This window comes from Cricetulus griseus, chromosome 2, assembly GCF_003668045.3.
Source record: "Cricetulus griseus strain 17A/GY chromosome 2, alternate assembly CriGri-PICRH-1.0, whole genome shotgun sequence".
Lineage (NCBI taxonomy): Eukaryota > Metazoa > Chordata > Mammalia > Rodentia > Cricetidae > Cricetulus > Cricetulus griseus.
Genome location: NC_048595.1, coordinates 443882420 through 443898416, shown reverse-complemented (window position 1 = coordinate 443898416; position 15997 = coordinate 443882420). Strand labels below are relative to the sequence as shown.

At 48.6% G+C, this 15997-nt stretch overlaps 1 long non-coding RNA gene across 5 annotated transcripts; it reads right to left on the bottom strand.

Moving 5' to 3' along the window:
• Nucleotides 1–501: 501 nt before the first annotated feature.
• Nucleotides 502–15736, bottom strand: LOC103161223. Of its 5 annotated transcripts, none has more exons than XR_004768747.1 (4): nt 14463–14618; nt 13487–13546; nt 6147–8248; nt 502–3305 (listed from the first exon to the last, which is right to left on the bottom strand). It is a non-coding gene; the product is annotated as an uncharacterized LOC103161223 (long non-coding RNA). The 5 variants fall into 5 exon arrangements; XR_004768745.1 differs by lacking the exon at nt 502–3305 and adding an exon at nt 14625–15736 and having other exon boundaries at nt 5972–8248; nt 14463–14557; XR_004768746.1 differs by lacking the exon at nt 502–3305 and adding an exon at nt 14625–15736 and having other exon boundaries at nt 5972–8248; nt 14463–14539.
• Nucleotides 15737–15997: the final 261 nt, after the last annotated feature.

Genomic DNA, 15997 nt, shown 5'->3' with positions numbered 1-15997 from the left:
CAAATTGAAGCCTTTCTGTGGCGGCAGAGAAGCAGAGAGAAGAAAATCCACTCTCAACACCCACTGGAGTGGGCAGAGCCTGCAGCCCCAGGTGCTCCAGCTGGCGGTGCCAAGACGGGTAGGGTTACTTCAGAACCAGCTGGGCCCTTCCACAGTGACTGCCTCCTAGTGTCAAGTCCTGAGGTTCACATCCAGCAGAGTGAACATATGGGCACCACAGAGGTCCCCACGGCAGGATGGAATCATCGTAGCATCCAGGGTCCAAGTGACAGCAGCAGGATATGCCACTGATGCCCTCAGAGGAGCAGCTCTCACGGAGGCTGTGGATGGAGAGCACGTGGTGGCTTTCTGCTCAGAAAGAGCACACAAGGAGTGTCAAAGCCAAGGACGGTGCTTCTAAAGGACCCAAGGCCTTGGGTCCCTGAAAACACTCTTTACAGAAGTGGGCCGCCCCAACGTGCACACCATACCCTGATGCTTTGGCAATATTCTTCATAGAAGTTAAATTTCAACAAATGAGTTTATTTAAAAGCATTAAAAGAGGGCAAGAGTCGTTTTCAGGCTGTGGCTGTTTAACTGCAGCTACATTTAATTCCTCATTAAAAATATGGTCTGGTGGAAGGTATGGCTTCCACATTAGGACATGGCTCCAGATAGCCCAGTGGTGGCCACTGAGGGTCAGAGTGTGCCTGCCACAAGGACCCTTCACAGGCTGCAGAGTTGGGGCTGCCCACCATACTCTGGACAACTCTGACCAGGAGCATAACTCCATGGCAGGAGGGAGGACTCGTCCTGGTCCTGAGGAGTGGCCCATCTAAGCAGTCCTGTGGGAGCTCAGCATTTTCAGTGGCCCTGGACATATGGGTGGGTTTATTCCATTATTTGTGTGTCTGGACTTGCTAGCCAGGCTGATCTGAGGAGATGATGCCAAACCAGTTCAGATGAACTGGAAGCCAGTCCAACTTGGCATTGGACAAGATGAGGGACAGACATCTAATGCCTAGGCCCCTTCAGAAACAAGGGGACACAGGCTAAGCTAAGCAGTGTCTCCCCAGCTCACCTTCTAAAACAAGCCACATCTTCTAGGAAAGCTTCAGGAGGAATAGAGCAGCCAAATGCTCTCAGGCTCCCCGAGGAAGGGAATTGGGGGCCCCCAACATACTGGGACTGGATTTGGCCTTCCTGGCTGCAGAAACCCTAAACACAGCAGTTCTTTACCTTCATCTCAGGTGTTCTGCAGCTCTGAGCCTATTCCTATTCTTGTGGGAAAGTAAGTTGAAGCTAGCCCTGACCCCAGGAGCCACTTGGGCATGGAGAATTGTTGGGCCTGAGTCAACAGCTTGTCCTAGGGACTATGGGGGACTCTTCCACATGATAGCTGAATTGTTTTGGGGGGGGGGGCCTGGGGTGCTGAGCTCCTTGGGGACTCTGGGCTCTGAATACTGTAGCTACAATAGCTTAGTAATGCCACCAGTTCCTGGTCCCCCATTCACACCTCCTGTGAGTGGGATCCTCTGCATCTGTATCTGATCACTATCAGCAGAGTGACAAACATTTTTGGGACAACCAGGCATCTCATACACAAATGTGGTTTTCATAGCTTTTGAATGGGTGGGTTTTGGGAGCATCCTCACTGGTCTATGGACCAGCTGGTGCTGATAGTGGAGGCTGTGGGGGAAGTTCTTCTAAGACCAGGCCATTTGAGGCTTCAGTGTAATATTTTATGGAAACTTCTGATGGGAGACTGATCACTCATTGTGCTTAGTAGTAGTGTGTCCCTAATCCTTTGACTTACAAAGCTGATCAATATGGCTGCTCTCAGTAAGGGCTCCCTGCATTAGAGAGGGATATTATTCAACAATTAAGCAACGGGGAGTGACAGAAATCACTCTGAACAGCTAAGCCATCTCTCTAGTCCCACCTTAAACTTCTTCCATGAAATTTATCTTTTAAATTAACTAATTAATTAAAGTTTGAGACAGGGTCCCACTATATAGCTTAGAACTCACTATGTAGACCAGGTTGGCCTTGAACTCACAGAGATCTACCTGCGTTTATCTCCTGGGATAAAAAGCATGTACCACTATCATGCCTGACTTTTTTTGTTTATTTGCTTTTAAACAGAGTTTCACAATATATCTCAACATTTATATTTTTAAAGTTACCACTATCAACTCTTCCTAAAATGGCACTCAGTACATTTTAAAGTGCACATTCCTTCCACTGGCTTTTTTCTGCTGGCCATGGTATGTGTTGAGGTGTTTCTCAACCTCATGTCTACAAAGTAGAAGACAATCTTTACTCTGCTGTTCATGTATCAATGTGTAAACCTCTCAGACCAAGTGTCTCCATGGAAACCATCTTTATGCCTTCATTGAGAGTACATTTCTTCTGCAAACATAAGATAAAATGTGTCAAATGAACCATATCTATTTATGGTTCTTCTGAATGTTTTACCATATTTAGTTTCTGCAAAATTGTAAGACTTCTCAATTTAATTCCTTTCTGGTACAGAGTATAAATTTATCCCATTAAAAATAGGTGCTCGCTTGAGAGATTTCCCCCATAAACTAAGATATACCAAAGGAAAGCCATGAAATCTCAAATTTAAATCTTATACACAAGAGAGGTTTCATCTCTGTAACATGATCTGTTCTCCCTTTGAATTTGTGCCATTTACATTTAATATAATTACTGTAAAGTCTTGCTATTTGTTTTATGTTTGTCCTATCTGTTTTGTTCCTCTCACTTTTTATTTGCCAAGTGCTCTCTCTCTCTCTCTCTCTCTCTCTCTCTCTCTCTCTCTCTCTTGTGTGTGTGTGTGTGTGTGTGTGTGTGTGTGTGTGTGTGTGTGTGTGTGTGTGTGTGTTGTGGGGAGGATACAGCCCAGGATTTTCTTGAACTTGTTCTCTTTTCCAGTGCTAGGATTACAGACTTACAACACCACACCCAGCTTCAAATACTTTACAGCGCTATTCCAAGCATAAATTTCATGTTTTTCATTTAGAGACTGTCTAGAGATTGTCCCATGCATCCACTTGATGTCGTGCATCAACTTTCTGACAGCAGTGGTATCACACCCCAGCAGTGCTAGCCATGAGGTCCTCTGAAGATCCATGGGGACACGATGCAAGGAGAGTTGGGGTAGGGGGCAGCCACAGCCACTGCACTTCCAGATCCACTAAAGTGTCATTCTCAGGCCACAGCCTCTGCCACAGGATATTCCAGCCAAGAAGAGCACAGAAGGAAGACACAGCTGACTTGCTCCTGCTTCGTAGGATTCCCTTGGAAAGTGACCCTGTGGCCTGAAGGAGACCAGGCAAGATGAGTCTCAGAGTTGCTCAGTCTATGCTCCTCCTCCTGACCCTTTCCCTTTCCTTCTCCCTTTGTGGGTGATAAGCCAGCATCATGGTTGAAAGGGACTATCAGCTCTGCTCTCCTCCCGGCCCTCCACAGGTGTGTCCCCAGCAAAACTTCTGCAGGTCTGATTTGGAGTTGGGTTCTTGGATTGGTGTGACAAAAGCACCTTACAGAAATAGAATTCCTTTTGCCAATGTCTGCTATGTTACTGTCAACAGGAGACACGCATGGTCACTATGCTACTGCACATGTGTGCCCTTTACAGTTGCCCGTGCACTGCCCTTCGCGGGTCCCTTTTCCTAGCGCGTTCTGGCCTCCTGTTGGGATGCTCTCCTCCTTCTGTTTGAGGAGTAAGGTTCTTTTACTGTCTCTTGAACTGGGAGTTTTCCAACAATGAACTCTCCTTGCTTTTGCTTTTCTGAACACATGATTTTTTAAAAATTACATTTATGTGTGTGTGTGTGTGTGTGTGTGTGTATGTATGTATGTGTGACCAAGTGTGTACCACAGCATACATGTGGAGGTCAGAGGGCTACTTTCAGAACTCAGTTCTCTCTTCCTGTCTGTGGGTCCTGGGCATCAAACTCAAGCTATCAGGCTTGGCAGCAAGCACCTTGAGTCACTGAGCCGTCTCCATGGCCATTTTGCCTATTTTTTAATTTCACGTAGACTTTTAGGGTTGCAGAATCCTCTCCAAGCTCTTTCTTCAGAGCATCCTGTCATAGCCCTGTGGCCCTGGGACACCAATATTACCCAGCTCTTCTGCTTTTCCTGTGCTACAGTGTCCTGGTTATTTTTAAATCCATAGGTTCCGATATTGTGGTTTTCAGTTCCAGGAGGTCTATATGACTTTTAGAGTATTTTCCTTTAGATTCTATTTTGTATGCTTTCCCTGCCTAACATATTAGCCACAGTTACTTAAAAATGTCACTTGCTAGCTCTGATACTTAAATTAGCAGTAAGTCCTATTTTCCTTCCTGTGGATAAAAAACTCACAAAGGAACCTTAAGTAATATATTCTCCCTGGAGTTTGGAGTTTCTAGGGCACTTTCCTATTTTGGAGGAATTACATCTTTCCATTTTCTTCCTGGGTTGGTTTCTTCCCAGTATTTTGAATAGTTTATAAAGTAAGCAGGGTTTTGCTGCTGGGACTGCTGTGGGCTGGGGAATTTGAGGAGCAGGAGCTGCTTCAGGGAGCCCCGAGTCCCTGGTTCTTTGTTCCTTCCGTGGTCTTCGGGTCTCCCACTCTCAGCTTGTTTCTAATTGTTGCATTAGCGGAAGTCTTCAGCGCCGAAGTTCTTCAACGCTCCATTTAGTTAACACTCTGAGTAAAGATTTCAAAATGTTTTTATAATGTGCCGTCAATAGCATGGTAGGACATTTGGGTTGATTTCCAGAACTCAGATGTTCATAAAATTTAACTTATGACAGGCGATAAAGGGAAGCAGTGTGCTGCTGTGGTACGCAAGCTTGCGTCAACATAACTCTGTCACAGATGTGTGTAGTTCAACTCTCTCTCTCTCTCTCTCTCTCTCTCTCTCTCTCTCTCTCTCTCTCTCAATCTTTGTGTGTGTGTGTGTGTGTGTGTGTGTGTGTGTGTGTGTGTGTGTGTGTGTGAACTCTATGCACCCACATGACTAGTCTACAGTGTGCCCAGACTTACCCTTCCTGGCTGTCTGGGATGGGCATTTATATGAGTTGGGCTAAGTAGCGGAGACACCTCTTCCCAGGGACTTTATCCAGCCACAGAGGGCCTTGTATCAGGTTACAAAGGGAAGGAAGTAGGAGTTGGTTCCTTGTCCTGACTCTGAGCATGGGCAGGATGATGGCTCAGTTCACTCTCTCTGCTCTTGAAAGGGAGGGGTGCTCCCTTGCTGCCCTGTTCTCAGGCCTTCCTCCTCAGAGAGCTCACACCACAGGCCACAGTTGAGCTCTTGGTTACAGCAGACTGTGGGGCTACTTAGCCTCTGTGACCAGGGAGCTTTCTCTCCTGCTTTCTCCTATTTCTCTAGAAGCCCCTGATACATACATATATACATATATACATACATACATACGTGTGTGTGTGTGTGTGTGTGTGTGCGTGCGTGCGTGCGTGCGTGCGTGCGTGCGTGCGTGTGTGTGTGTGTGTGTTCCAGTGCATGAGGAGGCCAGAGGACACACTCAGGTGTCATCTCCTGGAATACCACCCACTTCCTTTGAGACAAACTCCCTGACTAATCTGGAGCTTGGCCATTGAGCCATAGTTTCTGGCTGCTGAGCCGGAGGATCTGCCTGTCTCCTCCCAGCACTGAGATTACAAGTGTGCCCTGACACAGCCAGCATTATTTATTTACTTACTTATTCTTATGTGTTTGGGCATTTTGCCTGCAAGTATGTCTGCATACCAAGTGTGTGCAGTACCTTCAGAGACCACATAATGGAGTTAGATCCCCTGGAACTGCAGTTATAGATGTTTGGAAGCTGCTTTATGTATGCTGGAAATTGAACACAGGTTCTCTAGAAGAGCAACCAGTGCTGTAACCCTTAAACCAGTTTTCTTTAATGAAAAATTTCATTTTATTTCCATATTTTCTGTGTTTGTTGTTTGTTTATTATTTTTCAGAATAGGGGCTTCTCTGTGTAGTCTTGGTTGTCCTAGAACTCTCTCTGTAGACCACCAGGCTGGTCTCAAACTCAGATCCATCTGATTGCCTCTGCCTATGGGGTGCTGGGATTGAAGGTGTGTGCCACTACCTGTACCCCTAAACCATTTTAACACCCAGCCCCCAAGCCCAGCATTTTACCATGAGTGCAGTGGATTGAACTCAGGTCCTCGTGCCTGCAAGGCAGACACTTTACTGACCAAGCCACCTTCCCAAGCCATCACCAATTCCTTTAAGTATACATTGGAGCATTGGAGGAAGATTGTGTCTCCTGGTTTTCATGAATCCAGGATTTCAGATGGACCCTTGGTGAACGGTTCAGATCCACAGATCATTCCTACAGTCTTCCCATTCATTGTCAGCGTTATGGAGCATAGTAGAAATTTCCATCAGCTGGAAGCTTTTGTCCCGAACAGGTTCATTGCAAACTGAAAACCCTTGCCAGACAATACATTAAATAAACTGTTGAGATTTAAATCATTAAAAATGGTAAAGGCCAGGAGTGCATGTTCCTCCTCTGTTTTGCTGGCAATTGCTTGGCTTTGTTTCCCTTAAATTTTCTTCCTCCTGAAGACTGCTGTAAGAAGCTGCTATGGCAAGGAGGTGGGATTTACATGGCCCCCACTGGGCAGAAGTTACTCCAGGGCTGCCAGGCTGTGGGTGTGTGGATATGCTCGTTAGGTTTTTTGTCAACTTGACACAACTGACAAAGTGCTTCCACCAGAGTGACCCTGTAGGCAAGTCTGTGGGGCATTTTCTTGATGGATGATAGATGTGGAAGGGCCGTGCCCCCTTGAGTGGTACCACCTGTCTGCAAGTTGTCCTAGCTGTATAAGAAGGCAAACTAAGTGAACCCTGGAGAGCAAGCCAATAAGCATCGTTCCTTCATGATTCCTGCTTCAGTTTCTGTCTCCAGGTTCCTGCCTTAGGTTCCTGGCCTGGAAGCTGCAAGAAACCTTTCCCTCACCCAAGTTGCTTTTGGTCATGGTATTCATCACAGCACTAGAAACAAACTAGGACAGTGGGCATTTGTGGCCTCAGGATGAACAGGATGTCATGAAATAAGACAACAGAAACCTTGATAAAGGTAATTGATAAAGTTTGCTAGAAACTAAGATGTGTTGAAAATGGTGAGTGGTATATTCTCTTGCTACAGGAGGAAGGGCAATGGTGACTGTGCTTAGTGGTGGCTGGAGAGTGTCTTCCACCAGCTAGAATCTGGACTGCTCATAGGACAAGTTTTCCCAGCTACAAGGTCATGCTGGCTTCTCCTTCCTCCGTTCCTGGGACATCTTGTCCTTCCACTAGCACTGGGGTGGCTGACAGTGTCTTTACCTCATAGAGATCATTCTCAAGGGTGGTTGGTGGCATCTTTGCCCCACTAAAGTGACTCTCAAAGCCCTTCTGTCAGTTCTGACTTGTGAAGATGACCAGAACTTGTATTCCCAAGTCCTCTGTCCTGACTGCCTGGGTTCACTGTGTGTCAGACATGTCAGAGTTTTCCTGGGCTTTTTAAACTGAGCTGAGCTTGAAGTTGTTAACCAAAGAGCCATGAAAAGGAAAGATGTCCCAGTGAGGAAGAGCTGTGGCCTCAGGACATGTGGCTATCAGAGGCTCTTTGTCTCGTGAGGCTGGAAGAGGAGCAGAGTCACCGTGAGATACATAGCGGTTGTTTCCTGCCATTACATCACAGATCCGTGATGCTTCAGCCCTAGAATGCTGTGTGACCCACACATGCTCAGTTCTTCCCCATAAGCTTTTCACATGACAGTCCCAGGACATAGGAGCCATGTGCCTGTTTACCAGGAGGCAGTGGAATTTCCATGTCACCCCTGTGGAGGTGGCTGAGAAAAATATACACACAGCTCTTCCTTGGGGATCTGACTTTCTAGGAATCCAAGTTTAGAGTCTATTAACATGGTGGCTACTTACACTGGGACTTGGTTTCCAGTTCAAATAGATTAAGGAGTCTTCCCAGGCCTTCAGGGTGTGGTTCCTGACTTACCACTGTTCCTCGATGTCTCTTTGTCACACAGTTATTACATTTCAGAGGCCAGCAGCTTGTAGGTGGCTCATCTCACTTCTCTTCTGCAAGCAGGAGTCCTCAGCTCTGGAAGGAAGCACAGCATCTCTTTTTGGGCTGAGAATTTCTGAACACATCCTGTCTCTTGGTGAGGATAGTGCAGAATGTTGGGACTCGAGAGAGAGGGCATGGTGAGGGCGCTGGTGTCCTCCACTGACAGCTGAGGAAACAGACATCAGAAAGAGCTTGGCCATGGATCAAAATTCCTGTCCTGCAATCTGCCTTCCTCTCTCCTTGCCCAATTCAGGGCAGACTGGCTTTGAGGTGCCCCCATATCATTCCCCCACCCCAGTTCTGTTAATGCTACACTCCTAACTCAAGAGGCACAGTCTCGACTTGTGTTTTGAGGTTCCCTGGTGCCCCCACTCCCTCTGGTGGCTTGATTCCTTGACTATGACCAGGCGCTAGATGACACTGTGTCCTCTCATTAAATAGCTCCAAGTCTGAGGGGCCTGGCCTTCTCTGTAAACATCTCCTATGCACCCTGCCAGAGTCCAACTCAAGGATGACTCCCACCCTCCACCAGAGCTACCTGACCCATGGGAGCCTGGAGGAGACAGCTAGTGAGAAGGAGCCCTACCCATAAAAAGGATGAAGCAGCCGTGACACACCACTGAGTGAGAGCTTTCCTTGACTTCACCAGGAAAGCTCGAAGGGTTCCCTCCAGCCATCCTTCCTTGAGATGGGAAGCCACCTTTCCCTAAGTATGGTGGGGAGGAGTTGGGACCCTTCCTCTCCTATGTTCCCAAGCTCCAGGTCTCTGATCATTTGGACAATCGCTGACCCACAGAAAGGAAACTGAGGACCAGCAGCTAGTGACTCTCAGATCCATGCAACAGCTCAAAGTCACACATAGTCACTCACATCAGCCTGGCTTTACAGGTACAAAAATAATCAGCTATTTTGGGAAATTGTATTTTTATGGAAAATATAATTGGAGGAGCTCCTGTTCCATTTTAAGCCTGCTGTTAACTAGGCCCTGGGGCTTGGCTGTTGCTGCAGGGGGGACTCTGACAAACAGGGCTCTGTGTATGCCCCTCCAGATGTGAGTTCTCTGGGATAACAGCTGCAGATGCCCAGACGGAAAAGCTCAGTGCAGTGGCTGCCTTTACTGTTCCCTTACAGCTTGAGATGCCCCCACTTTGCTCCTCCCTGGTTCACATGCTCCCCCCTGGAAGAACTGCCCGGGAGGCTGTGGAGTGTTTAGGAGGCGGGGCTTAGCTGGAGGAAGTGAGTCACTCAGGCATGGGTCTTCAGGATTTTAACCAGCCTTGCTTCTGACCCCGTGTCTTTCTCTCTCTTCTGTCTGATCCACCTGGATGTGACTAAGCTCCAACCACCACAGCCGTGGGCCATTCACACAGTCAATCCTTCCCCACCACGATGGGCTGTCTGCACACACCCACACGCTGAGACAAAACACGTTCCTTCCATTGCTTCCTCCAGGTGTTTCATCCAAGTGATAAGAAAGTAACTGATGCACGGAAATTGGTACTGAGTTGTAGGACCATTTGGGCAACAGACATGACCACATGGTTCTTAGGCCTTCCGCACTGGTTTTCACCAAAACGTGGAAGAGTGGTGTGTCAGAGAAGCCCCAGAGTGCTACGAGAGCTGAATGGACTGTTTGGGTGGGAGTCCAGACCAGGATGCTGAGACACAGGCAGGCAGTGAAGGCCAGGGCCATGAGGGTTCAGAGGGGAGCAGACTCTACTGTGAACTGGGCGAAAGGTTGTTCGTATCATTCTGGCAAAGAAACTAGGTGAATTCTGCTCCTGCTCTACAAATTTGAGTGACAGTGTTAGTATTCAGGAATCTGTACTGGCTGTCCTTGGGGTTCTGACAGGATTCACCCTCAGCTGCAGCCATTAAGAGCACCTCCTCTGCACATTCGTTATGTTCCTCTTTAAATGGGCCCTGCCTACCTTTCATTCATCTCTCTCCCTGTTTCTCTCTCTCTCTCTCTCTCTCTCTCTCTCTCTCTCTCTCTCTCTCTCTGCCCCCCCCTCCCTCTCTTTCCTCTCCTGCTGCTCCTGTCCTTGGAGGCTGGTCCCCCCCTCCCCTTCCTTCTTTCTATGATCCTTTTCCCTTAATAAAACCCCTCTGCTTGAACTCTGTCACATGGCACCTTTCTCTCTTGAGCTGCCTTTTAAAAAAATTACAATAGATATCACATGAGGTTCATTTGGTGAAAGAAAATTCAAAACAGCAAAATATTCAGGCTGTGGTGGGGTTATTGTTCAGTTCATTTAGCGAGGTTGGCAGTGAAAATTCAAAAGAGAAAGCAGAGCAGAAACATGTGAAAAATGTGTGATTTGGCAAAGAAAGAGAGTGAAGAGTTAAAGTTTCGGACATGGCAGTGTGGACGAAGGAAGCCCCCGTGACTGTTAAAGAGATGACACAATTAAGAGAAACCCATATTTTGTACTGAGACAATAGGTAAGGTGCTTGACGGTGAGACCCTCCCTGTCAACAGAGCTCTAGGACTTAAAGTGGGAATTCATTAGAAAAAAGAATAGGAAAGATAGAGCCTTCAGGGACCCTTTTGGAAAGTGGCTTCTTGGAAAGAGGTTTTCCAGGTTCTGCCAACAAAACACACACAGGCCACTGCAGCCATGTGCTAACGAGGCTAGGCTACATCTCAAGCTTCCAGCCGAACATGGCATCATGTATGTGGTACTTTCTTCACAGGCGTCATGCAAGACACAAGAGAGAAGCTTGTGCCAAGGTCTGAGAAAACTCCTGAGGTTGGGCAATGTATAGCAGGCCTGAAAAGGAGCTTCCAAATGGACTGTGTGTGAGGCTGTGAATGTGAGGCCTTAAGTTGCAGGAGAGACCCTAGGCTATTAGAGATGCCAAAAGTATGGCTTGTTCACCAAGGAAAGCTATAAGCACCAAGTGCACTGGCTATGAGAAGATTCACGTACCATAGGCAACAGAGCAGGAGCGGCACTAGCCAAGCCCTCTCATGTGTCCACAGCGACCTCACGAGCTCCAGATGCTGAACGGGCAGTTTCAGGGTTTGGCATTAGCTCTGCTGAGCTCCTGTCCTGCTTCAGCCTGTCCTTTCCTTGCTATAACCCTGTTCTTTTGGAATGGAGACCTTTCCTTCATCCCACTGGATATGGGAGGTGTGTAAGGTGCACTTTGATTTCAGAGGTTCACAGCTACGAGATTGCTTTGAGTCTCAGAAGAGACATTTGGACTTTTGAACAGTGTTGGACTATTAAAGGCTATGGCTACTTTTGAAATTCACCCGAATGCACTAATTACATGGTCACAAGCCTGTGGGGGCTTGGGATAGAATATAACAGTTTAACCGTGTAATGTCCCCGATGGACTCATTTTTGTCATTAGGTCCACATAGGGCGGAACTGTTCTGGGATGTGTGGAAGCTTCGGGGGGGGGGGCGCATAGCTGCAGGAAGTGGATCACTGGGGTGATGAGTTTCCAGAGCTACAGAGTGTGGTCCTTATCTTTCCTCTCTGCCTCTCTCTCCCTGATGCACACAGTGTAAGGAAGCTCTCGCCTCCACAACCAGTCTCACAGCCACGATGAACTCAGGTCCTCAACTTCAGGGGAACATGCCCTACCTCTTTTAAGTTGCTGCTGGCAAGTGTTCAATCACAGTGACAGAGGAAGGAATAAAGGCATCAAGCAGCACACTTCTCAGGTCACACACGGTCCAAGGATGTTCCTTCTCATGCAAATTCCCTCATTAAATGGGAGCATCTGTTTATGAACCTGGAGGTACTGATTACCTGAGCTCAGACCCGCTGGCCTGGGAGCTGAGGCAGTGGTTTTCCATCTGTGAGGGAATCTGAAACTCTCAGCACCGGCAGAGTAAGGGCCACTGTGTCTCATGTTATACCACCTCTCGTGTGGTTGTCGTCCTCTGCCTCTCACTGCCCTCTGTCCGCCTCACGCGGCCCTCGTCCTCACACCACCAGTGTTTAGGGTTCAGACAGCTGCTGTCTTCCAAAATTGTGTATCTGTGAGCTAAGTGGGTGTCCTCATTATTTTTAGCTTGACAACTGGGGTGCTTGCTATGCCGCATCAGTGAACCAGGAAGATGTGGTGCCTACTACACCAGCCAAGGTCAATGACATGTGGAAAGTGCAATGAGAGCCAAGAGGTCGCCTGATTATCAAACTGGTGACATTAAGACATTAAGCTTTCGAAGGCAGATATGCAGTAGAACCATTGCCTGGTGGCCTTGCATTCTGGCTGTGGCTCCATGAAAAGCCACATCTGGTGAGCTATGCTTAGACCATGGCGATTGAGCCAGACACTTGTTAGTCAAGTCCCTACTCAGGAAAGCTCTGGATGAGCTTCTGGGGTCCCCTGTCATTGTTGTGATGCTCTGCCCCACAGCTCCCACTGTAGTATGTGCCTTCCCTCCAGGAAGGGCTTGTGTCCAGCTCAGCAACAGTGACATAAGAGCACCGAGAGGCTGTGGAGGGCTGGGGAGATTGCTCAGTTGGGAAAGTGTTTGCTATACAAGCAGGAAGTCCTGCTTTTGGGTACCTAGCATCCCCATGGTGTGTGACAGTAACCCCAGTGCCAGGGAGATCACTGGGGCCAGGTAGTCTAGATGAATGGTTGATATCTAGGTCCAGCGAGAGAGTATGCTCCCCTAAGGAGGAGAGCAATAAGGGAAGATAACTGGCATTTGCCTCTGGCCTCCTCATGCTCATAAACACTGGCAGGCAACTCTACCCCCAGCACATAGACATAGACATAAATGTACAGATACACAACATACACACCCAGGAAAGCAGTTTCTTTAAAGGTGATGGGGGCCATGAAACAGAAGTTTGTGGGCCTTCAAAAACAGACTTTGTCCCCCAAAGGAAGTGTCACTTGCGCACTTGTCAGAGATTGTTCCTTCCTGCTCAGAGAGGCCACTGTCCCATAAACATGAGGCTGTGCTGGGTACTCCAACCTTCCTCTATTCCTCTATGCCCCCCACCCCCACTGTCATCAGAATGGCTGCAAACTGTACACAAATAAGAGTGCACGCATGTGCACACACACACACACACACACACACACACACAGAGAGAGAGAGAGAGAGAGAGAGAGAGACAGAGACAGAGACAGAGACAGAGACAGAGACAGAAACAGAGAGGCTCGCAGTCCTCCAGAGATGGGGGGTAGTTTGCAGCCCCTCCACACAGAAGTGGGCACAGGTGCACGGCCCAGGGATCTTACACCTTTGAGAACCAGGTGAGGAAGAAAGGAGATCTGTAAATACAAACATAGCTGTAAATGTGAATATTTATTTGGAGTGAGGAGAATCTCAGCCAATCACCTTACTTCGAGACCCCATAAGTACCATAAGCATCAGAGGCCAGACAAACACCATCAATCACTGGTAATTGCCCGCCTGGCATACCTCTCTGCTCTTCTGTCTGCAGTTTTCCTGGTTTCTTCCTACAACCACAGAGCACTCTTCCTATAAAGAGGACAGAGCAACGATTTTATCCCCAGCAAGATCAGATCAACTCATGTACTTTTTTGTTGTTAATTGCACAGGGAAGTTCATCTTAACGGGGCAGCTCGCTATGGGTGCTGCTGAGCACAAGGTGAGAGCTGTTGTCACGTTCAGGACGAGCCCTACCATACTTCTTTCAGATGTGAGCTCCATGTGTCCCAGCGCCTCATGTATCTGCTAGGTGGGTAGGGGGTGCTGAGGTTGAGGTACTCTGACCCTGCTTGCCTCGGCTGCACTAGTAGAGACCTCTCGGGGTAACTGGACGAATTCTCCCAGGGACTCTTCTTGTTGGGGTGTGTGTATGGGGGGACAAGTGTGTGGGTGTGCACACACGTCTGCTCATGCAATTGTGTGGTCCTGTGTATGGGACCATAGGTCTACCCTGGGTTATCTCCATCTATTGCTCTCAAACTCATCTTTTGAGCCAGGGTCTCTCACCTGACTTGGAGCCAGATTTGACAGGCTAGTAAGCTCCTGGGAAACACTGGTCTCTGCCCCATCCCTCATCCTGACCCCAGTGCCAGGATTACAGATACGCACTATCATGCCTTGAAAGACACTGGACCTGGGGGTCTGAACTGGGGGCCTCGTGCCTGCACGGCAATCACTTTACACACCAGACCACTGTCCCAGTCCTGAGGTCCGAACTCAAGCTTCCATTTCCTCAAATTTCCCTCTAAATCTAAGGCGGTTAATCACCATGGAAACATACCTCTGGGTGTGTCAGTGAGAAGTTAGACAGTAAGGAAATCCCACCCTGAACACGGGTGACACCATTCCGTGGGTCCCTGACTGAATAAAATGGGAAAACCAGGCCGAGTAAAGAGAGGATACCATTGCAAACCATTTGCCAAATAAGTTTACTGGATTTACTTACAGCATCCTGCATGGCTGACTCTCAGAGAATTGTATCACTGAAAACGCCATCCCAGCACAAGTGTCAATTCACGGAAGCTGTGTCACCGGAACGCTCTGGGCAGATTATAAGTAGTTACACTGCTGGAGCACTTCCCCACCCCCAGCAATGTTTACCTCTTACCTAACTTCTGGGAGGAGATGGACACCCTGAGCATCTCCCAAAGGGTCAGGAGCCTCCTCCTATCTGCACAAGGTTGATAGGCAGCATCTCCGGAGGGTTTCCTGTAAGTGACCACCATGGTCATGTGTGCCTGCAGGGTGCTGTCCTGCTGGCTTCCGGTGCTGTGCCACTGGGGATTGCAGCTGTGGATGCAGGGCGAGCAGTGTCTCGGGGGCTTGGGTGGAAATGAGTAATGACACAGAGCAGGCCAAGCGTGTCGGAGACCGCAAAGTGGTCAGAGCCGTGACTGGGTGACCATACTCTCTCGGGTCTGTTAAAAACTATGGACTGGCACCCAGAAAATCACTATGACAGCAGGTGGGAGGATGTCGCCTCATTGCCTCCTTCAGAATCCCATGGAAGTCAAGGGGTGCACGGGCTACTCAGCAGCTCACTTACAAGAATGCCCTGGTGGAAAGTGGGGGAGATGGGCAGCAGCCTGTGGTCAAAGGGCAGGGGCAAGTCCAAGGGACCACAAGGAATGGGACTGCAGGGTCCCAGGTCCTGGCAGGAGAAAGGAGTCCTGATGTCTGTTTAGTGCAAATACTTTCTGAAGCTGTCTGGTAGGGAGTGACCCAGGGTCCAGCTCACTAGTTTCTGGATGGTTTGCAGTGGTCAGGCCAAGATGGTGGGGCCAGAGGGGCTGGACTATGAGAGGTGGAAAGGGGTTGCAGGTTGAGCCCTGTGAAATGCTGGCAAAACCCTGATCCTCTGAAGGCAGGGAGGAGTGACCAGCGTCCCCAGGGTGTGCCTGGCTCTTTGCCCTGGCCTCCTTGCTGCCTTCCGGCTCAAAGCCCTACCCAGGCTCCCCAGGAACATGTGTCTGTAGCCCCGGGAACCCGGGAGCACAGTGCATCCAGCATGGACTGCCTCCTAATGAAGGAGAATCCCCATGGGCTGGACCGAAACCCCTCTGCCTGAATGTAGGCGCAACTGGGGGAAGGCCGAAAAGGTTTCGCCCACTGAGAGATGATGGCTGTGGCATGGGTGGGCTGGGCTGGTGTGCCAAGCTCTCTTCCAGAGGACCGATGGATGGATGAGAGGCATTTTTGAGCAGCTCTTTCTATGGCAGCTACCCCACTGTGTGAGGCATTTCTAATTTTAGAACACAGGTTGCCATGGCAACAGGATGTGTTTTTTTTTTTTTTTTTTTTTTTTTTTTGTTAAATATAGCAGCTGTTTCAGTTTTCCTTGCCCTATGGACAGGAGTGTGGTTTTGCCTGGAGAGTTCTTAGGATATTCTGGGAAAGTGGGGGATGAAACAATTGACTTTCTACGAAGACCCGAGGAAACCTGCCTGACTCTCGGCGACTCCAGAGCCTAAAGCAGAGCCC